Here is a 14524-nt window from a genome sequence, read left to right as displayed (position 1 = left end):
TGAATAAGTGCACATTTAATAGTAAATACTTTTCTTTGCCTGCACCTCTTTTTTAATCTTTTTAATGTTAATATTTTTAGGATTCTTATGGAGAAACCTACTAGCTAATTCTCTTTCTGTTCTATCTTCTCAAAGACATTCAATCATCTAAGATTTTACATGTTACACCTTTAAAAACAATCTTTTAGACTCACTAATTTCACGGATTTTTTGCAGCACCCATAATCTCCAGGTTTCTTTATTCATGCAGATTTGAAATGCAGTCTTCGTTGTACAGAGAATCACAAATCCATTTTTTTCATTGTGCTTATTTAAGTAACTCCTGCTTGCCAATGCCAACCTTAATTTTTCTTCTCTTGAAGGAAACAATAGCCATCTTTTACAAAAAGACCAAGCTATTTATATTACACTAAAGTTCTTTTCATTATTTCATTTGCTAGTATTATATTTCTCAGTGGGATTTTTTGGATAGATTACTATAAATGGCAACATACAGCAACCAATATACTGGAAAGATAGCATTGTGTTTGTTTTGCATTTTTTTCTTTATTATTATAAAGGCAATGTACAGAGGGATTACAGACACATAAGTAAGATAACGAGTATATTTCCTATTGTGCAGTGCCATCCCTTCTCTTGCTCTCTCTTAGTTCCTCCCTTCTGTCCCCACTCAGAAGTTGTATAAATTTGCTTTTACCACTGTATCCAATCAACTCCACTGCTGCACTTGTTCACTCTTTCCCTCAAGTTTTATGGCCCCCTCAAAGAAAGAAAAAAAAAACAAGACAGAAAGAAAAGAAACAAAACACCAAAGAAGCAAAACCTCTTGTTTCCATTTCTTGGAGTTCATTTCAAAATATATTATTTTATATAATCAGATGTTCATAGGCACTATGCCTTTGTGTTTCTCCCTTAAAGAATAGCCTCCTTTGGTCTCATTATGTGAGAATACCTACAGTCCTGTTCATAATATCCCAGTGTATTTTAGAGCTAGTCTCTGCATCTGACAGAAAAATGTGCCATTTATCTCTCTGAGCTTGGCTTACCTCACTTAATATGATTTATTCTAGGTCCATCCATTTCCCTGCAAATGACATGCTATTATTCTTTCCAATGATTGTAAAATTCCATTGTGTAGAGGTACCACATTTTTGATCTGCTCTTCTGTTGTAGGGTAGCAGGGCTACTTCCATAACTTGACTATTGTGAATGGTGTGGAAGTACACATGAATATAAAGTGTCTTTATAAGATCTTGGTTTGTGATGTTCTGGGTAGATGCCCAGGAGTGGTGTGGCTGGGTCATAGGGAAGATCCATGCTAGCTCAGTTTTTTGAGACTGTTGTTCTGAGTGGTTGTACTAGTTTACATTCCTACCAACAGTGCAACAACATTTATTGTTCTCCAAATTCAAAGTGTTGGCAAGTCTAACTGGGGTAAGATGGTATCTCAGAGTTGGTTTAATTTGCCTTTCCTTTATGGCAAAGTATGATGGGCATTTCCTCATGTGTTTCTTTGCCATTCTTACCTCTTATTCTAAGAAGTCTCTCCTTAGCTCCTTTGCCCATTTTAGTTTCTTGAGAATCTTGTATGTCTTAGATAATAGGCCTTTTTTAAAAACAAATTTAATTTTATTGTCAAGGTGATATACAGCAGGGTTACTGTTACATACATAAGGTAGTGAGTACATTTCTTGTCAAACTTGTTATCCTCTCCCTCATTTTTCTCCCACTTTCCCTCCTTCCTCCAACCCACCCCCGAAATTGTACAATTTGTTTCCAGCATATTATCTTGTGAGTATTGCAGTTATATTGGTTCACCCTTTGTCCTTTGTCTCACCATTTTGTTTTTCCCCCTCCCTTCCCTAATTCAAATAAACTTATGTACAATACCCAGGGTAGAAAAATCAACAGGGGATAAACTATAGGGGTAAAAAACAAAAACAAAAAGAAAATGAGAAAAAGAAAGAAAAAGAAAGAAAGAAAGAAAGAAAGAAAGAAAGAAAGAAAGAAAGAAAGAAAGAAAGAAAGAAAGAAAGAAAGAAAGAAAGAGAGAGAGAAAGAAAGAGAGAAAGAAAGGGAGGGAGGGAGGGAGGGAGGGAGGGAGGAAGGAAGGAAGGAAGGAAGGAAGGAAGGAAGGAAGGAAGGAAGGAAGGAAGGAAGGAAGGAAGGAAGGAAGGAAGGAAGGAAGGAAGGAAGGAAGGAAGGGAAGAAAGAACTTGACATAGAACATTAAAAACAACAATAACAAGGAAAAACCTCTTGTGGTATATGCACACAAGGGAATTCTATGCTTCCATCAGAATGAATAGCATTTCACCATTTATAAGGAAATGGAAAGACTTTGGAAAAAATCATATTAAATGAAGTAAGCCAGACCCAAAGAAACATAGACTCCATGGTTTCCCTCATTTGCAATAATTAGTATATGTCTAAGATAGTCCTAGAAGAAGATCACAATAGCTCAATAGCTATGTACATGTGACTGTATAAGATGATGCTAGTGATTTTAGGCCTTTGATGTATTTCTGGTGAAGATTTTCTCCCAGTTTGTTGTCTGTATTGCTATGTAGTAACTGTGTCCTTTGCTGTGCAGAAACTTTTTTTTTTTTTTTTTTGGCCAGTCCTGGGCCTTGGACTCAGGGCCTGAGCACTGTCCCTGGCTTCTTCCCGCTCAAGGCTAGCACTCTGCCACTTGAGCCACAGCGCCGCTTCTGGCCGTTTTCCGTATATATGTGGTGCTGGGGAATCGAACCTAGGGCCTCGTGTATCCGAGGCAGGCACTCTTGCCACTAGGCCATATCCCCAGCCCAGAAACTTTTTATTTTGATGGAATCCCATTCTTCAAGTCTCTCTGCTATCTGCCCCTGGGACTCTTCAAAAAGTAATTTCAAAGTTTCAGGTCTGATTTTGACTCACTCTGAGTTGATATTAGTCCATGATGACAAACAGAGATCCACTTTAATTTTCAGCATATGGATGCCCACTTTTCCCAACACCAATTATTGAAGAGGCTATCTTTTTTCCATTGTATATCTTTGGTCCTTGATTAAATATCAGATAACTGTAAGTTTATTATTTTATATCTGTCTTCTAGTCTATTCCACTGATCTTCAGGTCTATTTTTGTGCCAATATGAGGCTGTTTTGATTTTTATAGCTCTGTATCGAGATCCTCTCTAGTAGAGGATTGTGATACCACCTGAATTGCCTTGTTGGCCTAGAATTACTTCAGCTATTCTAGGTTTTTTGTTGTTCTATATAAATGTTGGATTGTTTTCTCTGTCTCTGTCAAAAAAAAGTCATTATAAATCTAATTCTACCAGCCCATGAACATGAAAGTTCTTTTCATTTCCTGCTATTGTCATTGATTTCTTTCCTTAAGTTTTCATAGTTTTCCCTTATAAAAATCTTTTGCTTCTTTGGTCAGATTTATTCCCAGATTTTTTGAGGCTATTGCAAATCAAGTTGTTTTCCTGATTGGCAATAAATAAATAAATAAATAAATAAATAAATAAATAAATAAATAAATAAATAAATGGCAATGCTTGTGTTACATCACTTGGTTTAATACTTAGAACACAGAGAACAAAGGTGCATGGTCTCCTTGATATATGACTGTTGGGCGGGGCGGGTGGAGAGTAAACTGTAGAGACCAGGTCTGCAAAATAACAGACTTCTTTTCAAATGATATTTCCACATGTTTGGGTCAGTGACTTTACACTGTATATCTAAAACCAAACAACTACTAAATAAACATAAAAATGTCTAGGATAGACCTACCAGAGCATCACAATAGCTCAACAGCTATGTACACATGATTATATAACATGAGGATAAGCAAAAAAAATCTCCAAGAAGGACACAGGAGGATTCTATTGTTGTCGTTATGTTTAATGTTCTAGGTGAATTTCCTTTGGCGTACCCCACGTGGTTACTGTATATGATTCTAGTACACTGGATATTGTATATAAGCTTACCTGAATTAAGGGAGAGAAAGAAAAATGAGAGAGGGTGTAACAAATATGGCAAGAAATGTACTCACTACCTTATTATGTAACTGTACCCCCTCTGCACATCACCTTGTCAATAAAATTTAATTAAAAAAATACTTATGGTACTTTTCTTCATGGGTATGATAATACCATCTAGACCAACAAAACAAAGACTCAGATGCATATAAAGTTGCTAAATGAAGAACTTAAACTAAAATTACATCAAGCCCATGGATTACCCTGTACTGTTAGAAAGTTAGTGTTATTATAGCTATAAAATGGGCTTATCTCTTTTCTCTGATGGCATTTTCTCTCTTCTTTGATACTAGCTTTGCACAACATTGTTCTCTGACATTCTTTATAAATTCTTTAAAAGATCCTTGAAGTTTTTCCCTTGAACATAAATGATATTCAATGATTTACACATTTTAGTCTAAGAATGAAGGCAGGCATTTTATACTCTCTGAAGAATTCACATTCATCACATATGTTGCTGTCCTGGGACCTGCCATCTTGGCTAAGGAGAGCAGGGGGTGCCAATTGATTCCTGCCATCAGTCATATATTGTGTACGCTCTGCATCCCTCTTACAGTTAGGCTTGGCCATATTTCCCACAGTTGGAAATTTATTCATGTCAGCCTGTAACCCAGCAGCAGATAGTTTGTCTCTTTGATATGTTATTGGCTTCTCAATCCTGACAGTTTTCCTCTTGTAGTTTTAATACATACTGATGAGTTGCCACAACTATTCTGTACTGTGAAAAGTCCTAACAGTACCTCAAAGGCATTTTACCTTGTTCCTAGTTCCCAATATGGGTGGTGGGGTTCTTTGGATAGCTAGAAATTCTTCAGCATATCAAAAGGGTATTTTGTGAGGAGTCTTTCTTCAAAATTTTAAACCATAGTAGGCAAAATGTATTATTTTGCAATGGTAAAGATGCAGAAGCTCCACACAGCAATAAATTTCTTTGATTACATTAAGATTACATGAATTCATTCTGATAACCTGGTGAACTAATGATTATTGAAAACCATTAGCCAGCAGTTGTGAATAGCACTGATTTTCAAATATAGAAACTAATTGAATTATGCATTTATTCAGGTCATTTTCTTTGATAAAATCTTAAATCTTAGGGTCCAGAAAGAAAAATTTAGTGGCTCCATAGGCAAGGTTCAGAATCACTATTTTAAAAAATAACAATAGCTATCATTAGCTATCAATACCCAACATGATAATATAATCAACTGCTGTTAAGAGTCTACCATACATTGTGTAATTTAATCAACTATTTTTTAAAAGTCGGGAATGAGTGCACAAACAGATAACATCACCTTCTTCTTCTATATAGGCAAAACAAGTCTGAAAATAAACCCACAATTTTGACAATAGTTAAGTTTAATTTGTATTACCTTACAGAGACCCCCAAAAGGAGCAATTGCCTATGTCAGTGCAGACAGTCAAACTGAGTCCATTCATTTTAGAAGCAAGTTATTTATTTATTTATTTATTTATTTATTTTTCAGTAGTGAGACTTGAACTCAGCGGTTGGGTGCTGTCCCTGAGCTGTTTCACTGAAGGCTAGCATTCTACCACTTGGGGCCACAGCTCAAATTCCAGTTTTCTATTGGGTATCTGGAGATAAGAATCTCATGGGCTTTCTTGCCCAGGCTGGCTTTGAATTTCTATCCTAAGACCTCAGCCTCCTGAGTAGCTAGAATTACAGGAGCAAGCCATCACTACCTAGTACTTTGCTTGTTGGTTTTTGGGGGTTTTTTTGTATTGAAGAGATAAGAAATGAAGAGTACATTTCTTCCTAAATAGTATCATGGAAATAAAGGCACAGCCAGGGACTTTGGAAGACACTGATGTCTATAAAGTAGCACTGTAAGATGACTCTCCTCAAGAAGTTAGCCAAATATGATATTTATACTAGATAGTGTACATGTAAGATTCTGCTGACCATCCCAATCTTCACGCAATGGCTATTTATGCATTACTCACCAACAATGGATACTATTTCTAATTTCTTTAATCTATTTCCTGTGGCAATCTGTGTTTGTATCAGTTCTTTTTCCCCCTACACCTCCAGCATTTTTTCTAAATCTAAAATGGATTTTTAGTCATCTGTTTTACTCTCCCTGAATGTACTGTGATCTATTAAATATAATGTATTAAATATAGATTAAATTGTTAAATTATAGATTAATTTTCAGTACCATATCACTCTCGTAACAACCTCAGAATTTCAGACTTCCTCTTTTCTACTTCTTCTAATTATTTAACCCTCTCTCTAGCATTAAAGTTTTATTTCAGTTTTACCATATGGCATTATCTCAAACGCTTGTCAAGTAAGTCATAATCTGTAAATAAGTTCAAAAGTGTGATAAAAGATACCTTATGTCACAAATGGCTTTCACATTCAGAAGCTAAAAGTGTTTCATTATTACACCTGATTATCTACATTATATTTTGTGTTAGATCTAGTTTGAGGAAAATGAGCAAAAAAAATCCAGGATGATGGAAGGATATTTTCTAAATTGCAGTAAAATATAGGATTCCAGATAAGTCTGATGCCTTCCAAGTCTTCTCCGAAATCAAAGATATCTTGTTTAATGTCTCCAATTAAACATCGTTTGTTAGTACTACTTCAACATTCCATACCCAGATGTTCAGCCATTTCATCAACATAATTTAAAATCATGTAGCAGAGGTGCAGAGACAGGATGTACAAAAATGTATTAATAAAAATTAATCTTTCCACAACCGTAATATCATGCCTTATTGAATAAAATAATTCATCAGGCCTCTATAGGATAAAGAGAACTAATAGCATTATATTCCAGTGATGGCTACTCCATAAACGATATGTCAGGAGAGAGTAACACAAGGAAGGCTGAGTCACAAATTGAGTCTTATTGAATAGAATTGAATATGGCAGCTCTGATGCTTTCATACATCACAGGTGCAGTTAATATAATGTATAGCTACCAATGGAGTTTTTCCATTTTAAAAGCAAATTCTGACAACCTATAAGACAGTGAATAACTTATTCATCAACCAAGCAAGTCATATCTAAAGCAACAAGCACACATTCGTATTTCCTGGAGCACAGTTATGAAACAGTTACTTGAACTTACAGTACAAAAAAATCCAATACAGTACAAAAAATCCAACCACCATATGTCAAATATCCTGGCAGCAAGGTACACTGCAAAGAACTAGAAATCAGTTGAATCAGAACAATGCCCAGTCATGCCCACAAGTGCACTTCTGAATTTTACTAATTTCTTACATTGCAGAATAAAATTTATATAGGACATAGCTACATCCATTTTACTCTATTATTCTAGGGGGGAGATAAAACTAAACTTTCACTACTGACAGAAGCAATTCTGTAAGTGTAATTCCAAAATTGGAGATGACTCAGAAATTAGTTAAAATAGGGGTATAATAAATGTACATTTTCACAGTGATAACCTGCATCTAAAAATTATGCAAGAAAAATAATTGTTGTTATTGGCATTTACTCAAGCAAAATGTTAACATACAAACTTAACAAGATAAAAGCAGATGAATTTGCAAGTTCAAGATGTTTATATAAGATACTATATCACCTTCTGCCTAGTTATTAATAAAATAGCTAAGGACACTTAACCCTGAAATCCAATTTTTCAACGTGTTATCATTCTCTAAGTAGAAATAAGGACATGATAAGTAAGAATTCTCATGTGTTATTTGCTTTATCTCTTTATGTGTTAACCTACTTAGACTCTTGTATATATATTCTCAGCTTGAAAACAATTTTTATGACCCCTGGCATTTGTACTCAAAATCACATCTTTCTTACTCTCAACTTACTGTTTTTGATTTGGGGTCATTCCATAGTCCCACATAAATCCTTAAATTCCTAAATTTTACTTATTTTAAAATTCTATGTCTTATCTCTTGATCCTAATTTCTACCACTTTAGGAAGAAAAATGCACATTTAGCTTTGACAGCCCCTCTAATAAGTCTGTATCTTAATTGGCCTCAACACTCTTTGCTAGATTGCTTCCATTTGTCAACTCTTTAGATTTTGAATGCCAAACTTCAAATACAGCTGCAGAAGTTGAGGTGTATTCTCATGAGAATGACTCAAGAAAAATTGATAACTTCAGGAAATGAAACGTGGATCAAACCACCACTACCTGAAACTAATTCCCCAGAATTGAGTAGAAAAAATAATTTAGCTTTATCACATCAAGCTGAAAAAAGGCCATCACATTTAAAATGAAGTCCATGATAGATCTCTGAACTGAAAATTTAACACATTAAGACACATTGTAAAACAGAGGTTCCCAGATGATTATGAAAAGATTTATAGGTATATTTAAAAGCTTACTGATTCCTTTCTTTTAGTGTATGTAGACATACAACTAAGTCAACCCCAAAGAAAGTTGATGCAGGGTTCATTCATCATATTTACTGTTGTCATCATTTCTCATTAGCCTTTGTATATTACTAAGATACCACTATATGAGTTCTGCATCTTCAAATTAGGATTCAGGATTCCAATATTCTGCTTGGCTTTGGGGAAAAAGAAAAAGAAAGATGAAAAAATAACTCTACCAATTAAGGTATTCCACAAGAGATTTTTGACTTGGAAGTAAATGATGCCAAAATATTCTTGATATAGATACAATTTTGTTAGAGTACGTAGCAAGGAGAGATCTTTCTTTTGAGAACAATTAATGATGTAAGAATTGAGTCCCTGCTGCTTGTCAAAACGAGTTGCAATAAAGATGAATTCTGAACATTTGGTGCTTAATGGTGGCAACAGAAATAGTGACTGGGTATTTTTGGCTGTTTTGTTTTGGTTTTTGTTTTCTTATTGATTTAGAACATGTTTTCTCCATATTTAACCAGCATCGATTTCTTTATCCCCCTTTACCAATTTTGGGAACTACCCAATACCCTTCACTGAGTAATAGCCATGCCCATGTTCATATTACCTCTAACTTTTCCTGTTGTTGTTACTGAGACTCCTGACACCCATTCCCCCCAAAAAAGCAACCCCAAATCACTTATTACAATTGAAGGATAGTGAAAGTGCACACATGGAGGAAGACGAGATAAGATGCTTTCATAAGCACAGTAGTTTTCGTAAGTTCATAAAACTATGAATAAAAAGAGATTACAAATCCTTCAGCCCTTTTAATGAAACAAATTATCATGCATGCAGTAAGGTAAGTGTTAAGCTCAAACTAAAAAGAATAAGTAGTTAATGACTAAAACACTAATCCTAAGAAATTTAAACTTTATCCTTATTGCTATAATTTTTACATATAAGTGTATAAATTTTATAATTTTTACTTATGTACAGAGTTGGTAACTTCCCTGGCAAGGTCAAGTCAGAATAGCAATATCCAAGCCTGTGCTTTTGGCAACACATTCTGAATAATTCAAGGAAATATAATTTCTCTTTCAATATACTATTCTATTTCCATTAATTCATACTTCTCAAATAATTTTATCTTCTTTATGCTGGATATTGCATAAACAGCTTGAGCTGTCCTAATAAATCTATCTATTCCATGTGGTATATCAGTCAATTAAAAATATTGTTGGCAAAGTATACATCAGAAAACATACGAAGACTTTAAAAAATAAACTGGGATCATTAAGTACCTAGATCCATATTTTTTCCTTTTTGTGCCAGTCCTGGAGCTTGAGTTCTGGGCCTGGGCACTGTACCCAGGCTTTCCTGCTCAAGGCTAACAACACTCTGAGACTTGAGCAATAGCACTACTTCTGGCTTTTTGGTAGTTAATTGGAGGTTAGAGTCTCAAGGACTTTCCTGCCTGGGCTGGCTTCCAACCATAATCCTCAGATCTCAGCCACCTGAGTAGCTAGGATAGCATGCATGAGCCACCAGTGCCTGACTATTTTACTAATGACATGACTTAAGATTGTTTTGGATTTTAAACACCCAGACAAATAAGGATAAAGAACACCTATGTCATACTCCATAGGAATATTCATTCTAAGTGTCAGTTGTAACTGAGATGAGTTGAAAGGAAGATTTAAGAAGTTGGGGGCTAGGATCTGGCCTAGTGGTAAAAGTGCTTACCTCGTATACGTGAAGCCCTGGGTTCAATTCCTCAGCACCACATATATAGAAAAGGCCAGAAGTGGTGCTGTGGCTCAAGTGGCACAGTGCTAGCTTTGAGCAAAAATAAACCAGGGACAGTGCTCAGGCCCTGAGTTCAAGCACAGGACTGGCAAAAGAAAAAAAGAAAAAAGAAGAAGAAGAAGAAGAAGAAGAAGAAGAAGAAGAAGAAGAAGAAGAAGAAGAAGAAGAAGAAGAAGAAGAAGAAGAAGAAGAAGAAGAAGAAGAAGTTGGGAAGGCTCAGGTAAACAGAATTTGTAGTTTATTTCTATTGCCAGCAGTAAAAGCTGTAAAAACAAAAAAAGAAAGAAAGAAAGAAAAACCTCCAGGGAACTAACCTGAAATCCCTATGAGTCACTCACTGAATAGTCACACTATACACGCGCACACAGTAAAACTCCACACATCTACACAAAAGACTGGCAAGTTGTGGACAGAATAGTTTCCAGAGCCAGACATGGTACCTCAGCTTTAACACACCAGATGGGAGAGTCCCTTCGCGAACACCTGAAGTGTTTAATGCAGTCTATTAAGAAGTAGCCACTTCAAGGCCCAGGACTGGCCAAAAAAAAAAAAAAAAAAAAAAAAGTAGCCACTTCGTAATGAAATGAAACTAGAATTAGACTACAGCCTCTCCCAAAGATTAAGAATCTGAAAATGACCAAACCGATCTTGAAATAACTTACCTGTCCTGATCATCTTTAACAGAATATACTGTATTAGTTTCTTGAGTCTGCTATAACAAAGTACTATAAAGTATTCTGGGTAGATAAGCAATATAAATAAATACATCATCTTATAAATTTTGGAGTTTGGAGATCTGAGATCAGCTGTTAGCTTCCTTCTGAGACCTATGAGAAAAGTATTGTTTCATTCAGGCTTCTCCCTTAGTCTTGGAGATTGTCATTTCTGTGATGCTCTTTCTAAAGGCATGCTGTGTCAAATTCCTTCCTTACTAAGGACAGAAATTGGAGTAGATGAGAGACTCATATTACTCCAGCATGACCTCATCTTCAGCAATTGCATTTGCAATGGCCCTTTTTCCTAATGAATCCACATATCTGGAACTAAGGCCTAGGACTTCAATGTACAAATTGAAAGGAAGAGACATAATTCAACAGGTAGTGTGCAGCAAGCACCAGCATTCAAATATGTACGGAACACTATTTCAGTACCAAGTAAAAATTGCAAGGCATAAAATAAGCTGAAAGTTTAAGTAGAAAATAAGCAGGAAACATACAAGATAATATAAGTCATGTTGAAAAAGTGCAATGAAAGTGACAGTACTTAGTGGAATTCTTATAATTGGCAAATACTTTAATAGATTAGACTACAGATGTGCACAGCAACAGACACCATCCTAACTGAATCACACAAGGAAAAAATACTAGAAAATGCAGAAATAATAGTCTAATTTACATATAAAAATAGTGACAAGAGAAGTGATACAAGTGGGAAAAAAGTTTACTTAAAGCAATAATGGCAGCAAGTGCTTCATATGTTATAAACTCCTAGATGCAATCACATTGAAGCTTATGATTATAAACTTTCTGAAAAACAGAGACAAATCAAAAACCTTGAAGTAATCTAAGGAGAGTAAAGGGATATTTATTCAGAGAATAAAAAAATAAGGATAAGTATAGACTTTAAATGATTCTAGAGTCACATGTTAGTAGTCAAAATGTGTTCCAGAGAAAATATCTCTCAAGAAATGAAGAAAAAATAAAAATTTAATAGCTAATAAAATTTATTCCCAAAACAAGTCTGTAAGAAGAAACATTAAAGTTTGCTAGGAAGAAGTATAGTGTTAGAAAGTAGCCTTTATCCACATAAATAAGTATAGAGCCCACCCAAAATGGTAAATTTAACATCAGTATACTTTTTATATTTGATTTCTCTAAAAGATATAACAGATTGTATTAAACAAGAATAATACTACACGGGGCTGGGAATATGGCCTAGTGACAAGAGTGCTTGTCTCCTTATTAAGCCCTAGGTTCAATTCCTCAGCACCACATATATACAAAATGGCCAGAAGTGGCGCTGTGGCTCAAGTGGAAGAGTGCTAGCCTTGAGCAAAAGGAAGCCAGGGACAGTGCTTAGGCCCTGAGCTCAAGGCCCAGGACTGGAAAAATAAATAGATAAATAAATAAATAAATAAATAAATAAATTTTAAAAAAAATAGTAATACTACTACAAGAGGGTTATGCATGTAACCAAAGTAAGACAAGGGACAGAGGAAAGGCACTTAATGATATAAATCTCTTACATAGTTAGAAAATACTATTGTTATTTGTAGATAGCCTATTAAATTTAGATGTATAGCTGGTCACTGCAAGGTAACTCCTGTAACCCTAGCTACTCAGGAGACTGAAATTTGAGGACCATGGTTTAAATCCTGCCTAGGCAGAAAAGTCCATGAGACCCTAATCTCCTCTTAACCAGCAAAAAGCCAGAAGTGAAGGTGTGGCTCAAATGGTAGAGCATGAGCCTTGAGCAAAAATGTCAACAGAGAGTGGAAAGATTTGAGTTCAAGCCCTAGCACTGGCACACACACACACACACACACACACACACACACACACACACACCATAAAACATTAGATGTATTGCAAATATTAGAACTACAAATAAAATTAGAAATGGAGAATTAACTTATGAGTTAATAGTGGAAATAAGAGGGAATACACAAAAACAGTTAACGTGAATAAAAGGAGAAGGTGGTAAAAGATAAAAAGAATAGGTAAGACCATCTGAACACAATAGCATAATTGTACAAATAATAGAATAAGGCTGACAATAATATTAAACGTGTAACTGGGCAAGTAGCCCAACATAAAGGCATAATTGTTTTTTAAAAAGCTGTCTACCCTACAGAATTTTAATTACAAAGATGGAGATAAATCACTTTCTTAAAATGATGGAAAAAATAAGAATTAAAGTGATGAAAAGTTTTATAGTACATGAACCCTAATTATTCCAATGTTGAAGAGGCAGTGTTTTATTAGACAAAAGAGGCTTCAGAATCACCACTGATGTCAGAAACAAAAAGGCTTTTTTTATATAAAGATTGTAGGCTAATTCATCACGAAGACTTAATGGGCTTGACAAGGCATGTGTTTAACAATACACTTCCAAACAATGAAAGGAGGAACTGAAAGAACAGATTAGGAAACGGACAAATCCAGTTATGATGAAAGCATCCAACACTCCTCTCTAAGAAACTGATAGAAAGTAGGTAGAAAAGCAGTAAAGTCATGGAAGCCCCAAATAATACCATCAATCAGCCTGACCTGACAGACACGTAAAGAAATGTAACCACAATGCACATGTTATTTTCAAATGCACATGTAATATTTAACTAAGACAGATCACCTTCTGGGACCATAAATACCTTGATAAATTCATAAGGAATGAATTCCTGTAAAATACTTTGACAATTGGATTAAATCAGAATTAAATTTATAAAATAATTATCTGGAAAATTTTTCAAATAGTTGTAAGTTAATTGACACACATGTAAGAGTCTCACATGCCAAAGACATAAAGCAAACTAGAGCATGTTCAATGAAATAAAACAAAAGATAAAAGGTGTACAGAACTTACTATGAACAGTGATATATAGGGTTATATTATAGATAAAAGTAGTTGAAGAGGAGCAGTGAAATGAAAAACAATGAGACAATGAAAGTAGGAAGATAATGAAAAGAGGCAAAATATAAAGAACACAGATTAGCCTGGAGCTGGTGGCTCATGCCTGTAATCCTAGCTACTCAGGAGACTGAGATCTGAGGACTTCAGTTCGAAGCCAGCCCAGGCTAGAAAGTTGGTGAAACTCTTATCTCCAATTAACCACCAGAAAATTGGAAGCAGCACTGTGGCTCAAGTGGTAGAGCACTAGCCTTAAGCTGAAGAGTTCAAGGACATCACCTGTGCTCAATGTTCAAGTCTGATGACTGACAAAAAAAATACAGATTATAAAGTTCTAGAATATTTAAGCTAATATATAGAGACAGGTCACATCAGTGGCTGCCTGAATTGGAGAGGTATTATAAAGGAGAGTAAAAGGAACTTCGAGTTTTCATGTACTTTGATAATTATTTTTTAAGAATACAAATAAACACTTTAAGTATGCTAGATTACTAAGTGGGAACTATACTTCAATAAAGCTGCTAAAGAAAATAATGAAACAATAGAAAAAATGAAATTCCATGAACACAGGTAAAAGCAACTGTGCTATATCTGTATATCAGGTAAGGGAAATAAATTTTTCTCAAAAATGTATATTTATATACGTATTTAGAGGTCTATGTCCATACAGAGTAATTACATATCGATGATATATACATACATCTGCACAAACATAAACATGGACATTATCTTA

The sequence above is a fragment of the Perognathus longimembris genome, chromosome 6 (genome assembly GCF_023159225.1).
Source record: "Perognathus longimembris pacificus isolate PPM17 chromosome 6, ASM2315922v1, whole genome shotgun sequence".
NCBI lineage: Eukaryota > Metazoa > Chordata > Mammalia > Rodentia > Heteromyidae > Perognathus > Perognathus longimembris.
The sequence above is the reverse complement of the archived record's forward strand: the minus strand, read 5'-3'. Positions refer to the sequence as shown.